Source organism: Mustelus asterias, chromosome 7, assembly GCF_964213995.1.
Source record: "Mustelus asterias chromosome 7, sMusAst1.hap1.1, whole genome shotgun sequence".
In the NCBI taxonomy this organism is placed as follows: Eukaryota; Metazoa; Chordata; class Chondrichthyes; order Carcharhiniformes; family Triakidae; genus Mustelus; species Mustelus asterias.
In genome coordinates, this window is record NC_135807.1 from 113,469,632 (window position 1) to 113,493,156 (window position 23,525).

The following is a 23,525-nucleotide window of genomic DNA, read 5'->3' on the forward strand; positions in this document are numbered from 1 at the left end:
AACGTGGGAGGAAACTGGAGCACCCGGATGGGCCAAATAGCCTCTTTCTGCACTGGAGGGTATCTATGATCTTTATGCCTCCTTGCTATTGATTTGCAGTTAAAAATCAATCTTTCTTAGTGGAAGCAATGGATTGAATCTTAACTCCCAAAAATGGGTGGGTTGGATTCAGGTCAGAGGTTAAAATGCAGACACTCTGAGACAGGAGCCCACCAATTTGCCTATTTCAGGTTTTAGTACATGCAAGATGAGGGGTGGATGAGCAATTCGCTTGCTGGAGGTGAGTTGGGTATATTGATATATTATAATGAGGCACTTGCCTTCCTTTTAACAATCATTCTATTTTTAATCTCACGTTGGCTAACTTTTACAAGCCTCGGAAAACCTGGCGGCGCTGCTCCTGGGCCAGGTAGATCAGGGCTGTTTCTTCCAGGTCAAACAAGCTACTTGGTAAACTCTCGCCCGTCATTCTCTCTACTCACCCCATCTGACCACCAGCGACATCCACCCTGCTCCCTATCCCCCCACCCACATCTGCTGTACACCACTCCAATTTCAGATACTCCCACCATCAGACTCTTTAACAACGATCGGACATTTATCCACAATTAGCCCTCCCAACCACTATTAGGACTCTTCCCCCCACAATCGGGCTCCTCTCCCTGATTGTAACACACTGCAGAAATTGGACTTAATCCACAATTGGGAACCATGCCCCACTTCTTGGAAAAAGATAAATTGGCAGTAACAGGAAGAGACAGAGCATACAAATCTAAGAGTGAATCAACAGATAAGTCTAGATGCTACAAAAATAATAAAGTGACAAAACTAAAAGCTCGGTATCTAAACACACGTAGCATTCAAAACACAAGAGATAAACTGATAGCATAAATAGAAATGACTAAGTACGATCTGATGATTATTAGACATGACTAGAGGACGACAGAGATTGGTACCTGAATATTGAAGGGCACCTGATATTTAGGAAGGACAGGAAGTTAGGAAAAAGTGGAGGGGTGGCTCTGTTAATTAATTATGGCACATTAGAGAGGAAGGCCTAAATTCAAGAAACCAGGATACAGAAGCCATTTGGAGATACGAAATGATAAAGGCAAGCAGTCACTTGTCGAAGTGATGTACAGGCCCCCAGATTGTAACAACAATAGTAAGATAGAGTATAAAGGAAGGAATAATAGGAGCTTGTCAGAAACGTTCAGTGATAATCATGAGGGACTGTAATCCACACATAGACTAGAAAAATCAATGATAGCGTAGAAAAGTTTTGGGATAGTTTCTTAGAACATGACATTCCTATAGAAAGTGCATCTAAGGAATTGATAATGGAAAGTAGGGAGGTGGTAGATAAATTGAACAGATATTTTGCATTAGCTTTCACTATAGGTTAGTAGCAATGGGAAAAGGAGACATAAGTGTCATTCTTGTCAGTGTACAGCCTCTCCATCAGCAAGTCTTCAGCTTTGCCGGCCCTGCAGTGACACATGGAAGCTGGGTCCAAGGCTAAAGGCTCAGAGGAACTTGGTGGAGGTTTGACCCTCAGGCCCATCAGCATGTGGACCCACCCCAGCACTTAATAACCAAACTATCCTGGGGTAAACACTGACAAAAAAATCTGGTGTGGAGCCTAAAGATGGACTGATGTCTAAATATATCCTCTTTCTGACAATTCCTATAACCAAACCATTGACAAATGTAGTGCTTCACATTCCAACCCAACTGGGCAACTAGGGAGAGAAAGAGACCCTGATATTTGGGCAGCCCAGTGTCTCCATAAATTTTATCCAGCTTCCACCCTGGAGAGGACATTCCAGTTTCACTGTAGAGTGTTAATACAGCACTGGAAACAACAGATACAAGTGACAAGCCCAACTCGATTGGCACAGAGAGCGGGTGCAATAGACGGATTGCCTCCAACGGTGGAATGGATCATCATGGTTTGTCACAGCCCACCTCATGTTAGGCAGTCCTTGACTAGTAAGCTGCTGACCGCCACAGTCCATCTGCTTCAATAGGTTTGGAGGTTAGTTAAAGTCTCAACTCATTCATCAAACACAGGAAACAAATTAAAAAGAAAGAAGATAACAATTCTGACTGACAAGCTGGAACTAGCACATAAAAGCTGGAAGCATGCTAATTCTCTTCACTTGCACACTAAACGCATCACATCAAACTGTGGGCACATTCAAATAAACTTGTGAACTAATGTGGCATGATGCAGCAGCCATTTGACACACAGCAAGATTCCACACAATACAAGTCAGGGCAATGTGCACAGATTGGCAGATGAGTTGCAGCTGGTTGATAACATGTACAAGACAGATGTGATCAGATTGATAGGCTGGACCATTGACATGGTTTCCAAACAAAAGGCAAGGAAGGCTCTTAGAGAGTGGGTTATTGAAAGAAGAGAAAACACATAAACAAGATGTAGGCTTGGTGGTAAGGACCTCACTACGCTCGATGATAGAACCCTCTGCAAATGTTTCTGAACATGTTCTCACCACCTGCCTCTTAACTCAAACAGGGCCACTTAACCCCATGAATATTTATGCTCCAATGCTGTACCCCACTACAAAGGGGAAAGATCAGCTCTGAGGAGCTTGCCACTGCAATCAACAGAATCCCTAAGCTAGAACATCATTATCGACTGGAGGATTTCAATCCAAAATGAATGTGGTCAGTGAGACCGGGCCCCCCTGGCTCAGACTTCATGACTTGGTAAAGATGAATGAGAATGAAAGAGACTGTTTGAGCTTTGTTGCTAGCATAACTTGTGTAGTCAACACCTTATTTCAGAGCAAACCATGCCACGAAGTATCCTGGAGACATCCAAGAATCAGGGTATTGGCACCAGCTGGATCCGATCATCACTAGATGTAACTCTCTGAACAATATTCACAACACGCGCAGAGATCACCGCACTGACTGCGATACAGATCACTCCCTGGTATTTGCTAGGGTGAGGATGCAATCCTTGAAGCTCTTTCATTCAAAGCAAAAATGTTGTTCTTGTACCAACATCAACCATACTGCCTACCCAGATAAAACCCAACAGTCCCCCAACTCCATTGAACAGTTGGTTTCCCTGGCATTCCCACAGAGTGTAGAAGCAAAATGAAACATACTTTGAGACACCACCTATAATGTTGCTCTCAACATATGGGAAGCAAGAATGGAAAAGTGCTGATTTGTTTGAGGCTAACATCACTGCAATGGACCTATCATTGAAGACATAAGACCATAAGTCATAGGAGCAGAATTAGACCACTCGGCCCATTGAGTCCGCTCTGCCATTCAATCATGCCTGATATTTTTTTCATCTCCATACTCCTGCCTTTTCCCCATAACCCCTGATCCCCTTATTAATCAAGAATCTATCTATCTCTGTCTTAAAGACACCCAATGACCTGGCCTCCACAGCCTTCTGTGGCAAAGAGTTCCACAGATTCACCACTCTCTGGCTGAAGAAATTCCTTCTCATCGCTGTTTTAAAGGATCGTCCCTTTAGTCTGAGTTGTGCCCTCTGGTTCTAGTTTTTCCTACTAGTGGAAAAATCTTTCCACGTCCACTCTATCCAGGCCTGGCAGTATCTTGTAAGTTTCAAAAGATCCTCCCTCATCCTTCTAAAAACCAACGAGTACAGACCCAGCGTCCTTAACTGTTCGTCATAAGACAAGCTCTTCATTCCAGGGATCATCCTTGTGTACATCCTCTGGACCCTTTCTAATGGGGCCCAAAACTGCTCACACTACTCCAAATGGGGTCTGACCAGAGCCTCAGAAGTAGATTCCTGCTCTTGCATTCTAGCCCTCTCAACATGAATACTAACATTGTATTTGCCTTCCTAACTGCCGACTGAACCTGCACATTAACCTTAAGAGAATCTTGAACAAGGACTCCCAAGTCCTTTTGTGTTTCTGATTTCCTCAGCATTTTCCCATTTAGAAAATAGTCTATGTCCCCATTCCTCCTTCCAAAGTGCATAACCTCACACTTTTCCACATTGTGTTCCATCTGCCACTTCTTTGCCCACTCTCCCAACCTGTCCAAGTCCTTTTACAGCCCCCCTGCTTCTTCAATACCACCTGCCCTTTATATATCTTTGTATCATCTGCAAACTTAGCAACAGTGCCTTCAGTTCCTTCTTCCAAATCGTTAATGTATATTGTGAAAAGTTGTAGTCCCAGCACTGACCCCTGAGGCACACCATTAGTCACCGGCTGCCATCCTGAAAAAGACCCCTTCATCCCCACTCTCTGCCTTCTGCCAGTCAGACAATCCTCTCTCCATGCCAGGATCTTACCATTAACACCATGGGCTCTTAACTTATTTAACAGTCTCCTATGCGGCACCTTGTCAAAGGCCTTCTGAAAATCTAAATAAATCACGTCCACTGGTTCTCCTTTATCTAATTTCCTTGTTACCTCCTTAAAGAACTCTAACAGATTTGTCAGACATGACCTCCCCTTGACAAAGCCGTGCTGACTCAGTCCCATTTTATCATGCACTTCCAAGTACTCCACAATCTCATCTTTAATAATGGACTCTAAAATCTTGCCAATGACTGAAGTCAGGCTAACTGACCTATAATTTCCTGTTTGCTGCCTCCCTCCCTTCTTAAACAGGGGTGTTACATTAGCTGCTTTCTAGTCCTCTGGGACCCTCCCTGCCTTTAGCGATTGCTGAAAGATCACCACCAATGCCTCCACAATTACCTCAGCTATTTCTTTTAGAACCCTGGGGTGTATTCCAGCCAGTCCAGGTGACGTATTCACCTTCAGACTTTTCAGTTTCCCCAGAACCTTCTCCTTTGTGATGGCCAGTACACTCACCTGTGCCCCCTGACTCTCTGGAAGTCTGGCATCCCACTGGTGTTTTCCACCGTGAAGACTGATGCAGAGTAACTATTCAGTTCCTCTGCCATTTCTTTGTTTCCGAATGTTACTTCTCCAGCCTCATTATCCAGTGGTCCAATGTCTATTTGTGCCTCTCTCTTACCTTTTATATGTTGAAAAATACTCTTCCTATATTCTTTTATATTACTCGCTAGCTTACACTCATATTTTATCTTCTCCCCACTTATTGCTTTTTTAGTTGTCCTCTGCTCGCTTTTAAAGGCTTCCCAATCCTCTGGCTTCCCACTAATCCTCGTCACTTTATATGCTTTTTCTTTTGCTTTTCTGCTGTCCTTTACTTCCCTCATCAGCCATGGATGCCTCGTCCTCTGCTGAGCATGTTTCCTCCTCCTTGGGATGAATTTCTGTTGTGCCTCCCGAATAATCCCCTAAAGCTCCTACCATTGCTGTTCCACAGTCTTCCCTGCTAGGCTCCCTTTCTAATCAACTCTAGCCAGCTCCTCCCTCATGTCTTTGTCGTTACCTTTATTTAATTGTAATACCGTTGCATCTGATTCCAGTTTCTCCCTCTCAAACTGCAGGGTAAATTCTATCATATTGTTGTCACTGCTCCCTCAGGGTTCCTTCATCTTAAGTTCCCGAATCAAGTCTGCCTCATTGCAAATCACCAAATCCAGAATTGCCTGTTCCCTAGTAGGTCCTAGTAAGCCAAATGACCCAGTCTCATTAACAACAAAAGAGATCCAAGTGAAAAGATCCGAATGCACTCAGAGCTGCTTGAAGGAAAATCCAATTGACTGCTAGGTAGTGTGCCAATGACAACTGGTTACTATTGTGACAGAATATCCAGATGTCCTTTGACACAGGGAATGTTTGATCAGGGGTTGTATGTTGTATCAGGGGTTCAAAAAAGGCAACAGGTCCATCAGCAAAGAAAACAAAGACAGGAGGATCATTAGCCTCCACAATAAAGAGTTGGAGAGATGAGTAGAATGCTACCTTTAATTGTACTCCGGGGGAACAGTCATCGAGGAAGCTCTAGACATAATTGAAAGCCTGCCAGTCATGGCAGAGCTGGATATTGCACCAATAGTGGAGGAGCTAAATCAAGAAGCAATGGCTGGCATGGTGGCACAGTGGTAGCACTGCTGTCTCACAGCGCCAGGGACCCAGGTTCAATTTCCAGCCTTGGGTGACTGTGTGAAGTTTGCGTGGATTTCCTCTGGGTGCTCCAGTTTCCTCCCACAGTCCAAAATTGTGCTGGTTAGGTTGATTGGCCATGCTAAATTGCCCCTTGGCGTCAGGGGAATTAGCAAGGTAAATGTGGTGAACCATAGATGGTTACCACTATGGGTACTTGTACATATGTTACTCTTGTTACTGTTGGGGTTAGGGTTTGGGTGTTCCACCTGTTATTATTGTTTATGTGGTACACTCCGTTCGGCTCCGCCTTCTTACAGGAGTATAAAGGTCACTGCTACTTCCTAGTAGCCCTTAGTCTGGGATAGTATTGTTAAGTAGTGTGCTCCAATCTTGTTGTGAATAAAAGCCTTTATTCCCGGGTACGTCCTAGCCTCCCGTGTGAATCAATCGCACATCAATTTTATTCACAACAAGATTCTGAAAATTTTGTTCGAAAGAAAAAAAAATGGAGCAGATGCTAAAGCCCGATCGGCTAACCTTGGATCTGCATGCCGCTGGGGCGTCGAATACTTTCGACCATGGTTGAAGTGCTTCGAGGATTACGTTGAGGCCTCGACAGCAGTCCAGTCTGACGCCGACAGATTGCGGGTCCTCCACACCAGGGTGAGCGACACTGTGTATGCAACAATTCGCGATTCCCAAAATTACAAAGATACTATCGAATTACTCAAGAAGCTGTATAATAAACAGCCAAACGAAATTCATGCTCGTCACCTATTAGCCACTCGACGGCAGCAGCCCGGCGAAACTACGGGACAGTACCTGCGCGAACTTCAACAGCTAGCCAGAGCCGGCAACTGCAAGGTGGTGTCGGCTACTCAATACACCAACGATCTTACTCGGGACGCGTTCGTGGCGGGAATCGGCTCATCTTATATTCGCCTGCGGCTGCTAGAGCAGGGTAACTTGGACCTGGCTAAGACGGTAGAATTGGCCGATGCAATGGAAACGGCCTCCAGAAGTCTCGAAACCTACCCCACCGACCACGTGGGAACAGCGTGGCAAGCACAGCCACCGCCTCAACTGTACTCGGCGGCTCCTCGGAACTGCGCGATAATGCTCCCAACTTCAGACCTGACGGCTGCGGCAGCTCCTGGAGGCCCACGGTGCTATTTCTGCGGATTGGCGAAGCATCCTTGCCATAGATGTCCGGCCAGGACGGTGTTTTGCTCCGCCTGTCGAAAGAAAGGGCACTATGCAAAAGTGTGCCGAGCAAAGACCCCTTCCAAGCCCAGCAATGCTGTGTGCGACTCCCCAGAATCGATCTCCTCGTCTCTGGCCTCGTCAATGTCTTCAGCCACGTCCGATCCACGGGCGCCGCCATTTCCTATGATGACGACGCAAGCCACGTGCGACCTGCGGGTACCGCCGTTTTCAACATCATCGACCACGTGCGATTTATGGGCTCAGCCACTTTGGTCGACACCGGCCGCAGAAGACCAGTAGGGGTCCTCGTCGTCGGCTATCTCAGCTGCCTGCAGTTACGCTCGGGATCCAACAGTGGCGTCAATCATCCTGGACCAGGCCAAGCCTCACAGACTCGACAAGTCCATGATGGACATAGAGCTAAACGGGCGCCTGGTGCATTGCCTGTTTGACAGCGGGAGCACGGAGAGCTTCATCCATCCGGATACAGTAAAACGGTGCGCTCTCCGTGTGCAAACTGTCAGGCAGACAATCTCCATGGCGTCGAGGTCCCGATCTGTCCTCGTTCTTGGGAGCTGTGTGGTAACCTTAACAGTGCAGGGCACAGTCTACGAGAACTTCAGGCTCCTCGTGTTACCGCACCTTTGCGCTCCGGTACTCTTGGGGCTAGACTTTATGGTCCACCTGAAGAATGTGACCCTGCGGTACGATGGGCCACTCCCTCCACTTTCAGTGGGAGAACAGCAGCCTCCAAATTGTCCAGCGCGCTCCACATGCGGCCTCTCAACACTCAGAATTACCCTGCCTTCCCTATTTGAAAATCTCGTGCCAGGCTGCAAACCCATCGCGACTAAGAGCAGGTGTTACAACGCTGAGGATCGGATCTTTATTACATCTGAGGTTCAGCGGCTCCTCAGGGAAGGGGTCATTCAACCTAGCACTAGCCCATGGAGAGCACAAGTCGTGGTGGTTAAGACTGGAGACAAGCCCCGGATGGTCATAGACTATAGTCAGACCATTAATAGGTACACGCAGCTGGACGCGTACCCTCTCCCGCGCATATCTGACATGGTCAACCAGATTGCGCAGTACCGGGTATTCTCCACCATCGACTTGAAGTCAGCCTACCATCAGCTCCCCATTCGCCCAGAGGACCGCAAATACACGGCCTTTGAGGCGGATGGCCGTCTCTACCACTTTTTAAGAGTCCCTTTCGGCGTCACTAATGGGGTCTCTGTCTTCCAGCGTGAGATGGACCGATTGGTGGACCAAAACGGGCTACGGGCTACCTTCCCGTGCTTGGACAACGTCACTATCTGCGGCCATGACCAGCAGGACCACGATGCAAACCTCCAGAAGTTTTTACGCACTGCGTCTCTCCTGAACCTGACCTATAACAAGGAGAAGTGCGTATTTAGCAAGCACCGCCTAGCAATCCTCGGATACGTGGTGGAAAACGGGGTCATCGGCCCCGATCCAGACTGTATGCGTCCCCTCCTTGAACTTCCCCTACCCACTAGCATCAAAGCACTGAGAAGATGTTTAGGCTTCTTCTCGTACTATGCACAGTGGGTCCCCAATTACGCGGATAAAGCCCGTCCGCTCATAAAATCTACCTCTTTTCCCCTGACAGCAGAGGCTCGCCTAGCCTTTGCAGGGATAAAAGCCGACATCGCGAAAGCCACGATGCACGCTGTTGATGAGTCCATCCCTTTTCAAGTGGAGAGTGATGCATCTGATTTCGCCCTGGCCGCCACACTTAACCAGGCGGGCAGGCCCGTCGCCTTTTTCTCTCGCATCCTCCAAGGCCCTGAAATTCGGCACTCTTCTGTGGAGAAAGAGGCTCAGGCCATTGTGGAGGCCATACGGCATTGGCGCCATTATTTGGCTGGCAAACGGCTTACCCTGCTCATGGACCAGCAGTCCGTGGCCTTCATGTTCAACAACACGTTAAAGGGAAAAATTAAGAATGATAAAATCTTGAGGTGGAGAATCGAACTCTCCACCTACAACTATGATATCATGTACCGTCCGGGGAAGCTCAATGAGCCCTCAGATGCCCTGTCGCGTGGAATATGTGCCAGTGTGCAGGAGGACCGGTTACAGGCCCTCCACAATGATCTCTGCCATCCGGGGATCACTCGGTTTTTCCATTTTGAAAAGGCTCGGAATCTGCCCTCCTCCATAGAGGATGTCAGGTCGATAACTCGAAGCTGCCAGGTATGTGCAGAGTGCAAGCCGCACTTCTACCGGCCTGACAGGGCACACCTCATTAAGGCCACTCGCCCTTTTGAACGACTGAGTGTCGACTTCAAGGGGCCCCTTCCTTCGACAGATCGGAACGTGTATTTCCTCAACGTGGTTGACGAATACTCCCGATTCCCCTTTGCCATCCCCTGTTCTGACATGTCCTCTGCCACGGTCATCAAAGCCCTGCGGAGTCTTTTTACCCTGTTCGGCTACCCCAGTTATATCCACAGTGATAGGGGTTCGTCGTTTATGAGCGGCGACTTGAGGCAATACCTGCTCTCTAAGGGAATTGCCTCAGGCAGGACTACGAATTATAACCCCAGGGGTAACGGACAGGTCGAGAGAGAAAACGCTACAGTCTGGAAGGCTGTTTTACTGGCGCTAAGGTCTAGGGGTCTTCCAGTCACCAGTTGGCAAGAGGTACTTTCTGATGCGCTCCATTCAATCCGGTCCCTCCTGTGTACGGCAACCAACGCTACCCCACATGAACGGATGTTTACCTTCCCTAGGAAGTCTTCCTCTGGGACCTCACTGCTGTCTTGGTTGACGTACTCAGGACCTGTCCTCCTGCGGCGGCATGTTAGGGCCCGCAAGTCCGACCCTTTGGTTGAACAGGTCCATCTCCTCCACGCCAACCCTCAATATGCCTATGTGGCATATCCTGACGGGCGAGAGGACACGCTCTCTATCAGAGATCTGGCGCCTGCAGGGGACCTGGAAACCCCCGTCACTCCCACACCCCTGGTTAGGATTCCTTTGCCCATTCTCTCCCCTCCTGACACGACGCGGGCAGCATCGGGACCTCAACTTAATCCTCTTACTCCCGTGTACAGCTTGCCTGAGTCCAGGAGATTGTCGCCACCTTGAGGTCCACAGGCGTGTGAGGAACTGGAGGAGTCACTGGACACCACCTCGGAGAGAGGGTCGTCACCACGGTCACCAGAACCGGCACTGGAGCCAGTGCTGCGGAGGTCGCAGAGACGGTGCGGACCCCCGATACGGCTGAACTTGTGAACATGTGGACAGTTCGTATTGTCTCCTTACCCCACCGGCCTTTGTTTTTAAAGGAGGGGTGAATGTGGTGAACCATAGATGGTTACCACTATGGGTACTGAACCATAGATGGTTACCACTATGGGTACTTGTACATATGTTACTCTTGTTACTGTTGGGGTTAGGGTTTGGGTGTTCCACCTGTTATCATTGTTTATGTGGTACACTCCGTTCGGCTCCGCCTTCTTACAGGAGTATAAAGGTCACTGCTACTTCCTAATAGCCCTTAGTCTGGGATAGTATTGTTAAGTAGTGTGCTCCAATCTTGTTGTGAATAAAAGCCTTTATTCCCGGGTACGTCCTAGCCTCCCATGTGAATCAATCGCGCATCAGTAAATATGTGGGGTTACAGGAATAGAGTCTGGGTGGAATTGTTGTCAGTGGAGTCTTAATGGGCCAAATGTTCTCCTTCTGCACTGTCGGGAAATTTTGTTAAGTCATACTCCTGTGATGCTTGGACTTGATCTCACTTCATCTGACTGACCTTTATGACTTGTGATATTATTGTCACTCCATCTCCCTTCTTCACTAGAATTGTTCAGTCGGGCTTGAAAAATTTATCCATATTTTTAAATCAGTTCCACAAAAACATTTGTGGTAATATTAAAATTAATTTGCACTGCTCACAAAAAAAAACTTCCTGACTTACTACATGAAAATGAAACAAAGGTCATAAGATTTGTCACAAGAGTAAATGAACCAGCACAATAGCACAAAATGGTTTTGCTGAAATAGGAGACATTTTGTTAGAGAAGCAATAAGACAAAATGTTGTGTTTGAAAGCAGTTTGTTCAAGTTGTGAGTACATATAAATGACTTTGCCATATATTAGAAATCACTATATTAAACAGTGTAAAATATACAGTGTACTATTAAATATTGCATATTTATAATATACTATTATGGATTGGATATTGCTGGCATATCATAAGTATTTACTTTTAGTTTTTTGTAAAAAGTTTCTAAAAAAACTTCTACGTTTGGTACAATTTTCAAAGATTTGAATATTGTGCAGAATTCTTTTGGGGTGCTTGGGTTCTGGGCAAAAAGACTGCAGTAAACAGAGACAACAATGAATACACCTCAGTGATCCACTCAGTGTTCCACACAGTGCCATGGCCTTCGTGCCTGGCTGTTCCTATGCTGCGTTGCCCTTCTGGCCTTAGAGGAGGTGGTGGTAGTTGAGATGTATGCAGCAGTCATTGTTGGCATGAAGGTGTCCATGAGGCATCTCCTGAGGCTGCACCTACATCATTGAGGGATCAGCCTCCATCACTGGGCCCCACTGCACTGATGATCCATTAATCGGAGAGGCCAAGGAGGCTGAGGATAATCCTCCTCTGTGAAGTCCGTAGCCCTTACTGGGCTGCCTAGATGCCTGGAGGAGGACCTCAGATGGGCATGAGTTTCTGTGCCACTCACTGACTGATCCATACTGTACAACATCTCATGTAACCTGTGCAGCTCAGCCTTCCATTATTCCCACAAAACTCATCTTCAAATTCCATGGCCTGGGCCTGGGTTCCTCCCTCCGCGACTAGATCCTGAACTTCCTAACTCACAAACCACAATCAGTAAGGATAGGCAGCAACTCCTCCTCCATGATCATCCTCAACACCGGCGCCCCACAAGGCTGTGTTCTCAGCCCCCTACTATACTACTTATATACCTATGACTGTGCGGCCAAATTCCCCTCCAATTCAATCTTCAAGTTTGCTGATGATACCACCATAGAGGGTTGGATCTCAAACAATGATGAGACAGAGTACAGGAATGAAATAGAGACTCTGGGGAACTGGTGCAGCAACAATAATCTCTCCCTCAATGTCAACAAAACAAAAGAGATTGTCATCGACTTCAGGAAGCGTAAAGGAGAACATGCCCCTGTCTACATCAATGGGGACGAAGTAGAAAAGATCGAGAGCTTCAAGTTTTTAGGTGTCCTAATCACCAACAACCTGTTCTGGTTCCCCCCATACCGACATTATCGTTAAGAAAGCCCACCAACGCCTCTACTTTCTCTGAAGACTAAGGAAATTTGGCCTGTCAGCTACGACTCTCACCAACGTTTACAGATGCACCATAGAAAGCATTCTTTCTGTTTGTATCACAGCTTGGTATTGTTCCTGCACTGCCCAAGACTGCAAGAAACTACAAAAAGTCGTGAATGTAGCCCAATCCATCCCGCAAACCAGCCTCCCATCCATTGATTCTGTCTAGACTTCCCGCTGCCTTGGCAAAGCAGCCAGCATAATTAAGGACCCCATGCACCCCGGATATTCTCTCTTCCACCTTCTTCCATTGGGAAAAAGATACAAAAGTCTGAGGTCATGTACCAACCGACTCAAGAACAGCTTCTTCCCTGCTGCCGTCAGACTTTTGAATGGACCTACCTTGCATTAAGTTGATCTTTCTCTACACCCTAGCTATGACTGTAACATTACATTGTGCACTCTCGTTTCCTTCTCTATGAACGATATGCTTTGTCTGTATAGTGCGCAAGAAACAATACTTTTCACTGTATGTTAATACATGTGACAATAAATCAAATCAAATCAAATCAACATCGGTACGCAGTTCCTGCATACTCTCGGAGTGAAATCACATGTGGCTCTCCAAGAGTTTGGCCACTCCCTCTGTGGAGATGCTCATGAACTCATTGCCTTGAGTGATAGAAGCATAGAATCCCTACGGTGCAGAAAGAGGCCATTCAACCCATCAAATCTCCACCAACAACAATCCCACCCAAGCCCTACTCCCATAGCCCCATGTATTTACCCTGACACTAAAGATCAATTTAGCAAAGCCAATCAACCTAACCTGCACATCCTTGAACTGTAGGAGGAAACCGGAGCACCCGGAGGAAATCCAAGGGGAGAATGTGCAAACTCCATACAGACAGTGACCAGAGGCCAGAATGGAACCCGGGTCTCTGGCATTGTGAGGCAGCAGTGCTAACCACTGTGCCACTGTATGATGCACATGAACTGGATGGAATGCTCCATTCTCTGCCCATGGCCTCACACTGCCTCAGGGAACCCTGACATGCAAGAGAACATCTCCCACCGCTCTTCAAGGTTGAACTTCCTCTCCAGTGACTCCACTTTAAGAAACTGTGATCTAATTGAAAATCCTGCTGCCCAATCTGAGTTCCCAGTTACTGACAATAGGATCACTCTAGAAATAGATTGTGAAACCCAAACCATAATTTGAAGTGGGATCTGTTAGGCTGACTGCATATGGGATTAAGCCTGTACATATCTTTCCCACTGTTGCACCATGCATGAAAGGAAACATTCCATTTTTATAAGCTGAAATCCTGGCTCAAACATTTCTGGAATGATTTCATCAGTTCCTCAATTTAAGCAATGTTCCTTGGATAGACCCCATATATATTCCAGCTATAGACTGAATCCCATTGTCTTTGCTTCTATTATTTTGTGTCAATAACTAATGCTGTGGCAGCCTAGCAGATTTTTTTGAAGAATATATTCTCTTTCAATTGCTTCAGGGTTTGAAGCACTTGGAAGCTGTGTTTGATCCTAAGATTGGTAGCTGGGATAAATTGCACTTGAGAGGAATTTGTTCTCAAGTCACTTGTTCTTTACTGTGAAGTAACCGGCACTCTAAAGTAAAACCGGCAATTAGCTGCAACAACGAAGCTAGGATCCATGGCCACCCACATCAGTTAGTTGAACAAGCATTTTTCTGTGACTGCACTGTGAAATCAATCATATCCTCCTGTTTTCATTTACTCCTTCATTGAAAATGAAAAGCTACACCAATTTTTACAGATGCACCATAGAAAGCATTCTTTCTGGTTGTATCACAGCTTAGTATGGCTCCTGCTCTGTCCAAGACTATAAGAATCTACAAAGAGAATGTGAACGAAACCCAGTCCATCACTCAAACCAGACTCCCATCAAAAGAAAAAACGCTGGAAAATCTCAGCAGGTCTGGCAGTTTCTGTAAGGAGGGAAAAGAGCTGATGTTTCGAATCCAAATGACCCTTTGTCAAAGTTCCCATCCATTGACTCTGTCTGCACTTCCCGCTGCCTTGGAAAAACAGCCAGCATAAATAAGGACCCCACGCACCCCGGACATTCTCTCTTCCACCTTCTTCCGTCGAGAAAAAGATACAAAAGTCTGAGGTCACGTACAAACCGACTCAAGAACAGCTTCTTCCCTGCTGCCACCCTAGTTTTGAATAAACCTTCGTCGCACTAAGTTTACTTCTTCTATACCCTAGCTATGACTGTAACACTATATCCTGCATTCTCTCATTTCCTTCTCTATGAACGGTATGCTTTGTCTGTATAGTGCGTAAGAAACCATGCTTTTCACTGTATGCTAATACATGTGACAATAATAAATCAAATTAATTCAAAAATGTTGTTAAAGGCAGTGTCATAAATATGTGTTGGAGGTGAGGAACCTCACTTACTGCGCGTGTGTGTTAGAAAACTAGGTGCATGGCCTGTGAGTTTCCACTTTGAGTCTGGAATGCGTGAGGTTTCTTACTGCTAGTGTGGATTTGGAATGATCAAATACCAATGATTGTCAACAGTTTATCGATCAAATGCTACAGCAAATCATAGAATCATAGAATCATAGAATTGTTAAGTGCAGAAAGAGGCCATTTGGCCCATCGAGCCTACACCGACAACAATCCCACCCAGGCCCTATCCCCATAACCCCACACATCTACCATGGCTAATCCACCTAGCCTGCACATAGAATCCCTACAGTACAGAAGGAGGCCATTCGGCTCATCGAGTCTATACCGACCACAATCCCACCCAGGCCCTACTCCCATAACCCCACACATTTACCCTGCAAATCCCCTTGACACTACGGTCAATTTAGCATGGCCAATCAACCTGACCCGCACATCTTTGGACTGTGGGAGGAAATTGGAGCACCCGGAGGAAACCCTCGCAAACACGGGGAGAAAGTGCAAACTCCGCACAGACAGTGACCCAAGGCCGGAATTGAATCTGGGTCCCTGACGCTGTGAGTGCTAACCACTGTGCCACCGTGCTGCCCACACCACTGTGCTACCATGCCGCCCATGTCCATTGGTTGCATCAAAACACTAGTTCTGTAATTATTTTGTGCTGTTTTCAAGTAGCATTAACCTCAAGGTGTCATTATGCAACATACCCATGAGCAACTGGAAGATCCAAGTAAGGTTGCTAGCTACACGTGTGCTGCACTTCATCCAGTAACAAGGGAGCATGTGTCTGATAGCCAGCTAAATGTTAATGTGAGATCATGGACAAGAATGATCTCTTTCCACTAACATTGGAAATGGTGAAAAATTAGGTTTAGTAAGTTACTTGGACAGTTTCACAATAGTGATATACTGCACTGGACACAAAACACAACTGAGATCCTTGGTTCAGTTTACCAACCTGATTGTTATGTCATGGTGTTTCTTTCACTTGATTGCATCTGAAACTACTTAGCATCAATGAGAACACACGGTATATCTACTACTTGAGCGGTAAATGCTTTCTCTATCACAGCCACCGAAAACAGAATTAAAATTCTCTGACAAAATGATTTTTAAAAAGGCAAACTTAAACAACTGCTGTAAATAGTTACCCAGACAAGATGTGCAGCTAGCGAGGATAACAATGATGCTGAATATGCATAATAGAAAAGCATAGAAAACTGTAAATCTTGTTGTAAAATGCCTTTAAGGGGTAGAAGCATGCCATCATCAGAAGGGAAGTGTGTCATGTGATCCAGCTTCAGTTTCACTTCTACCTGTGAGTAGAAGACACAGCCCTGGTGCGGATGTCTTCATGTTTTCCATCCATGTATTTATGCTCTCATGTGCCTAGTTTAAATAAATGAACCACAACGTGTTTACACAATCCCTTTTCAGTGATTGGTGCCTTTATATCATTTTACAAACATGACCTGGAGCTCAGTGGTGGTCAGCAAGTTTAGTACAGGTATGGATTGTGTTACGTGGCATGAGACAACCTTTGATATCTTGGTCAGTCATAACATTGGAGAGTGTTGAAATTACAGCGTGGTGACTGCACAGAAATGCTTTGAAGACACAATACAGCCTTACTGCTCAAATAAAGAGCTGGTAAGCAGACAGATCCCTCGTGGTGAGACTGCAGCACCTAGCCTATCAGTTCAGTGAGTGGGACAGCATTCTAAGAGGACCAGCAGTGGGTTAGCTCGATAGGGAAAGACGAATGACTGGGGTGTGGGCTGGATCGATAGATCGCAAAGAGAGTCAAACTAAAAAACCATCATAAAATTGGGTCAGAGAGGGCTTTCGATTGGGCTGAACTTCTGCACCTGTATTTTCTCAAGAGGCTAAGGAAATTTGGCATGTCCACTACAACTCTCACCAACTGTTATAGCTGCACCAGAGAAAGCATTCATTCTGGTTGTATCACAGCTTGGTATGGCTCCTGCTCTGACCAAGACTGCAAGAAACTACAAAGTGTCGTGAACGAAGCCCAGTCCATCACTCAAGCCAGCCTCCCATCCATTGACTCCGTCTACACTTCTCACTGCCTCGGAAAAGCAGCCAACATAATTAAGGACGCGAGGCCACCCCAGACATACTGGACGGAATTTTACCAGCTCGCCCGACCCATCGATGGACGGAGTGAGCTGGTAAAATTGTGCAAAAGCCGAGAAATCAGGATCATGCCCGATTTCTCAGCTCTCGAGATTTTATGAGAGGCAGATTTCCAGTGAGGTCAGCCTCTCACCGGAAATGGGTGAGAGGCTGAGTAATTTATTTAAATAAAATTAAATGTTAATTTATACATGTTTAGTGAACCCGCCGCTCAATTGTCTGTGCCTGCTTGCCTTTATGGCCTCACCAGGAGAGGTTCTCTCTGGTGAGGAAAACACCTGTTCCCCATGAATGGGGAACACTCGTGTTGGCCTCGCCGATGAAACCTTGGCACTGCCAGTCTGGCACCTTGGCACTGCTCACTGCAGTGCCAAGGGGTGGGGCCAATGGGGGCAGGGCCTATGGGGATTGGGATTGAAGGGGGTGGGGCTTATGGGGAATGGGGCACAAAGGGGGCGGCCCAATCGGAGGGGGAGGGGGTCCGCTGCCAGTCTGCAATGACATCAGATCAGGGGGAGGGTGCCCGCTGTCTCTATGCAATAGGATCAGATCAGGGATGGGGGTGGATCGGTCTGGGTGGTGAGGGGAGGTGGAGGGGGTTAGATGCCAATGTGTTGTGGGGCTCACGATTGGTCGAAGGCCCCCATGATTGAGGTGGGGGGTTGTCTTCAGGCTGCCAGCAGCAGAAGGGGCCTAGCAGCTCTCTCTCTGTCTGTCAGATCCTTGCTGCTGAAATTGCGCATGTGCAGCATCAGAGGTCTGCACATACACAGTAGCTCCCTCTACAGGCTGGCTGGTGAATTAAGCCCAGCCCACTGCCTGCAGCAACTAGAAACAGTCTAGCCCATATTTTCAATGACTAAGTGCATAAGATTGGGTGTGAAAACTCACCCAAAAATTGGATCAGGAACTCTCTCATTTTCACACTAACTGGACAGTTAGAATCAATCCCTTTAAATTCTGACACTCTGTCCCACCTTCTTCCGTCGAGAAAGATACAAAAGTCTGAGGTCATGTACCAACTGACTCAAGAACAACTTCTTCCCTGCTGCCATCAGACCTTTGAATAGACTCACCTCATATTAAGTTCATCTTTCTCCACACCCTAGCTATGACTGTGACATTACATTCTGCTACTCTCCTTTCCTTCTCTATGGTATGCTTTGTCTGTATAGCACGCAAGATACAATACTTTTCACTGTATACTAATGCATGTGATGATAAAAAATCAAATCAAATCAAATCAACTCAAATCAAAGCTTTAGAAAAGCAAGTGAAAGCAGCCACAGCAACATTCCTCCCAGGTGTTATTGGAGAAGGAGAATCAAAGCAATGTTCTCAAAATGTCTACAAAATTCTCCAGAATGAATTGGGATGCAAATGACCCACTAAGCAAATTCAGAATGTTTAAACAACATACAGAGCTCTGGTTTCTTAATTCAGATGTATCTGAACCAGATAAGCAAACCATAAGGAAAATCATCTAACAATTGGGAATGAAGGTCTAATCAGGCTGAACACATCAATATTAACAGAAGAGCTAAAGGACCCCTGGATGCTATTGGAAGATTGGTACATATCGGGTTAAACTTCCATACTCAGCAATTAGACTCCGTGCCATTTGTAAGCCGATGTATTAATTACCTTTTTAATGTGCTATCACTTTTTAACCATGTAACTGTTCGATTATTTATTTTATACTAATTAATATAGACCAGTTGTGGTGTAACCCTGTATGTGAAGTCTATCTCATGATGGTAGCCCATAAGAAAAATATCCATGAAGTGATTGACAAACCAGAAAATGATGATAATGTGCATGATGAGATGAAGAGTGGTGAAAACAGGTTTCACATAATCGATCTCATGGAAAGCATAGACATTGTCACACCTTCCAAAGTGTTTGCCAAGATTCTAATGATCTGCCTAAAGAAATTTTGTGACTATTTGTTATTGGCCAAGATTGGTGCAGACTTGATGGGCCAAATGGCACTGTAGGGATTCCAAGAAGATTAACACAGAGCCAAAGTGCCAACATCATATACATGTCTATGGATACATGTAGACATGTATCCATAGACATGGAAGATCATGGCAAAACCTGTACTGCACAGCATTCAGCGCACAATGGTTCACTAATTCCATGTGCTGGATCCATAGTGCTGGGTGCAAGTACAATCAAACCTTCTGGGGTCACAGTTGATCTACGTCATGGAGACTAAAGACACAATGTTTGTAGGTCTACTGGCATGCCATGACGTACTACAATATTATACAACTGTCATGCACATGCTAAAGCACAATCTTACCATCTGTTCACATCACGGTCCCGCTGCAGTCAGCTCAGAGAATTTGGTGCTCAGCCAAATCTCCTTTCACTGCAGCGGGATGGGAAAATCCCGCTAGTGTGAATGGCCATAACATTCCAGCCCAAGTGTTATTTTCAGTTTATTTGGTTTGCCTAGAGAGAGTGTTATGGATAATGGTCCATAATTTATTGGTAAGCCATTTTAGGCTCTGTGCGAGAAATGGAACATTGATCCACGGCGGTACAGTGGTTAGCATTCCTGCCTCACAGTGTCAGGGACCTGGGTTCAATTCTCCCCATGTCTGCATGGGTTTTCTCCAGGTGCTCCGGTTTCTTCCCACAGTCCAATGATGTGCAGGTTAGGTTGATTGGCCAATCTGAATTGCCCCTTCGTATCAGGGGGATTAACAGTTACAGGGATAGGGCCTGGGTGGGATTGTTGTCAGTGCAGGCTCAATGGGTCGAATGGCCTCTTTCTGCACAGTGGGGATTCTATGATTCTATGATCACACTACTTCTTCTCCTCATTATCATAGATCTAATGGCCTAGCTGAACAAATATGAATGGCAAAATCCATAATTCTCAAATGCAGACAGACCAAGCAAGATCTACATATTGCAGATCACAGTCAAAAAGTAAAGAAAACCCCAGGCAAGGTTACTATTATAAGATCTGGGTGAACCAACAAATTACCTCTACACTTTAGAAGCTCATATGTTCTCCTATATAAGTCTTGTAATTAAACATGAACATGTATTGTAAATAGTTATACTTCTTTAGAGGTGGGGGAATTACATTTAGAAATAAAAGGTGATGTTATAATATGCCTTTAAGGGATAGCAGTAGGCCATTACTAGAGGGAAGTGTGTCTTGTGATCCAACCTCAGTTTCACTTTGGCCAGTGAACAGAACACATCACACACACACTCTGCTGCTGATGTCTTCAGGTTATTTATCTATGGATTTATGTTATCATGTGCCTGGTTTAAATGAACCCACACCATGTTTACGCAATCCTCTTTGAGTTATTGGCATCTTTTTATCATTACAAAAATACAAGAAACATGACAGGAGTTTTTGACTGAAATTGTGTATGTAACAGCTATTGTTGGATACATCATTGTGAAGAAGGAGCAGAGCTATGCCTTGAATCAGAAGGGTGCTGGAGGCCCGCAGGTTGCTGTGCAATTGGATCAACTATTTGGGCATGATGGAAGAGGATTAGCCTCACCAGGGACATTGATATGACTTGTCCAGGAGGAATATTTTCAACTTTTATGTCATGGACAATATTGTAAGTAATATGGAAGAAATCTGAAGATGCGATGCTTACTCTGTACTACCCCATTAAAGGAGGGTATTGATTACTTTATTTCCACACATTTTGCTGTGCTATGTACACTTCAGCAGAAACCAGCAGAAGACTAGAAACGACATGGTACAGTGAGTCCTATTGCCCAATTATTTCAGTGAGCTCTGTTTAGGTCCTGTCATATGTTGTTGTATATCTGCAATCACTGGGCTGTTATTTACTGCATCCTGTATTTGTTTTTTACTTGTCTGAGGTTAACTGAACAACATAAATTAATATTTAATGTTCTACTAGCATGATATACAAAATGTGTCGATTTGTCTTTCCACAATTTCGGGATTTCTGGGTTCTTCTCTTGGTTCCTTGAACCTGGTTTCTTGACTCATGACATCTTTTGATACTTAGTCAACTTAACTTGAACATATATATATATAAATTCCTTTGAGCTTTCAGACCGTAATTCTATTTTCCCAGCCTACCTTAACTATTGAAGCTTTATTCCACCTTAACTATTGGAGCTGCAGACTGTACTGATGCTGCTGCCGAATTTCTCTCAGTCTCCGCTGAAAACAGCTTCCTTACAAAGACTGGCTTTCCCAAAATTTACTTTACAGATCCCTTCTATCGGATTCTTAAAGCAACTCTAAATCTATGACAATAACTTTATTCACTACTGTGTTTTTACATTAAACTTTCAACCTACAACAATTACTAATCGACTGGCAATGTGCTGTGCAAACACTAGCTAGTGAGTGCCTGACTAATAACAGTTAAGATAAACAGAGGATATGTTTGGGAATGTAAAACTGGAGGAGACTCAAAAGGCAGCTAGGAGAGGACATGAGGAATTTATAAATGGAGACAAGGAATTTCACGTCAGTAAATTAGAAGCCAGCCTTAAGTTTATTTATTAGTGTCACAAATAGGCTTACATTAACACCACAAGGAAGTTACTGTGAAAATCCCTTAGTCGCCACACTCCAGCACCTGTTCGGGTACACTGAGGAAGAATTTAACATGGCCAATGCACCTAACCAGCACATCTTTCAGTGGGAGGAAACCAGAGCATCCAGAGGAAACCCACGCAGACACGGGGAGAACGTGCAGACTCCGCACAGACAGTGACCCAAGCTGGAAATCGATCCCGGTCCCTGGCGCTGAGAGGCAGCAGTGCCGCCCACAGTTGAGCCTTGGAGAAGTTAGGGGTGATGAGGAGCAGGACTTTGAGTGAGGATTTAGCCTGTTATATTTTGAATACATTGAAACCTATTGAGATAGCATTAGATAAGGTGAAGCTTAGAGATTTTATAACAAAGGAGTGGAGCAAGTCCATGTTGTGGAGAACAGCATGGACTGGCTCCATTTTGCACAGAAGCAATTTTCCATTACAGTTCAGACCTATTTATACATGGCCAAATATATATTTCATCCTATATTTGCTCAAGGTTTTAATTTTGGAACTAGATTGAGGAAATGACCCTCGCCAGGATAAGTGACATAAACTATTACAAATAAAAAACCATTACTTAGTTGTTAAATAAAAACATAACTCAATTTCTTTGTATGTTGTTATACACGATGGCCTCAAATATCCTGTGGTGTACTTACCAATGCTGTGCCATGCATTACACATTACAGAGCATATAATATAGTTTCTTTGGTTGGCCACAGAAAGAGACTAAGAATCCACCGAATAAGTAAAATGTTCGCCAGTTTCCATCCAAACTGTTATCCTGGCATTTTCTGAGACTGTCAGATAGTCTAGTTAATAAGCTTGATTTGCCGATGTTGGGCGCAGTTTGAATTGTCTGCAAGGACATTTGTTTTGGTAGCCTCCTTTGTGCACTGTCCCAATCTGGCTCAAAAGAAATTGAGAAGGGCCAGTTGAATTTTGGTTCGGTGGTCTCTAGGATTGGAGATCTCTATTACTTCCATCAGTGATTTAATCAGGAGGAACTAAAGAAGGGGACCAGGAAAGGTTGGTTGCATTCTATGGGTAGGATTTTATGGCCTCGTTCGTCCTGAAACCTGAGGTCAACGGACCTTTCCATGGTCCGCCCCTCACCTGCTCCGATTCCGTGACAGGCGGAACGGTAAAATTCCGGCCAGTGCGTCAAAGAGAGCAGAGCTGTTGGGGGATTAAGTAAATAAGTGAATATTGCCACAAAGTCTACACACCAATTTTGCTACTGCAGCTAAATGACAAAGATAAGGAGGAATTATGTCATGAGGACTGGTAGATATGGAAGGTGAATAGGCTGCAATGCGTCTGACTCAAGGTATGTAGTATGTATGTAGTACATATGTAGTTATCCACCAGCCTAGTAAGTAGTGGCAAACTCAAATATGAGCCTAATATTCTGTACTTGAAAAGCAGAGTATGGGTGAAAATTTCCTGCGGGTGCCAAGACCCTGAATCGGGCCCATATGGGGGTTCTGAGCCTACATCTGAACAAGCAATATAATCTTTCAGGAAGCAGACTCCTAATTGTCTGCCTTTATGCTCGCTGTCCTGTGAAGAATGGCAGATGCTGCAAGCTTACTCAGAGGGCCAGCAGCTTTTGAGCATTGGAAGCACCACCAGAAGAGGTGGTACTGCTGAGGCAGCTCAGGAACTGCGTCAACACCTCAACAAGGAGACACCCCTGCTGCCCACCACAGAATACAGAAAATGAAGACCCCTGAAACTGGTAGAGCCATTGAATGAAGTGGAAACCCCTCCGTAGGATTGCTCTTGGTTGTGGTTGTGACCTTTCATCCACACAG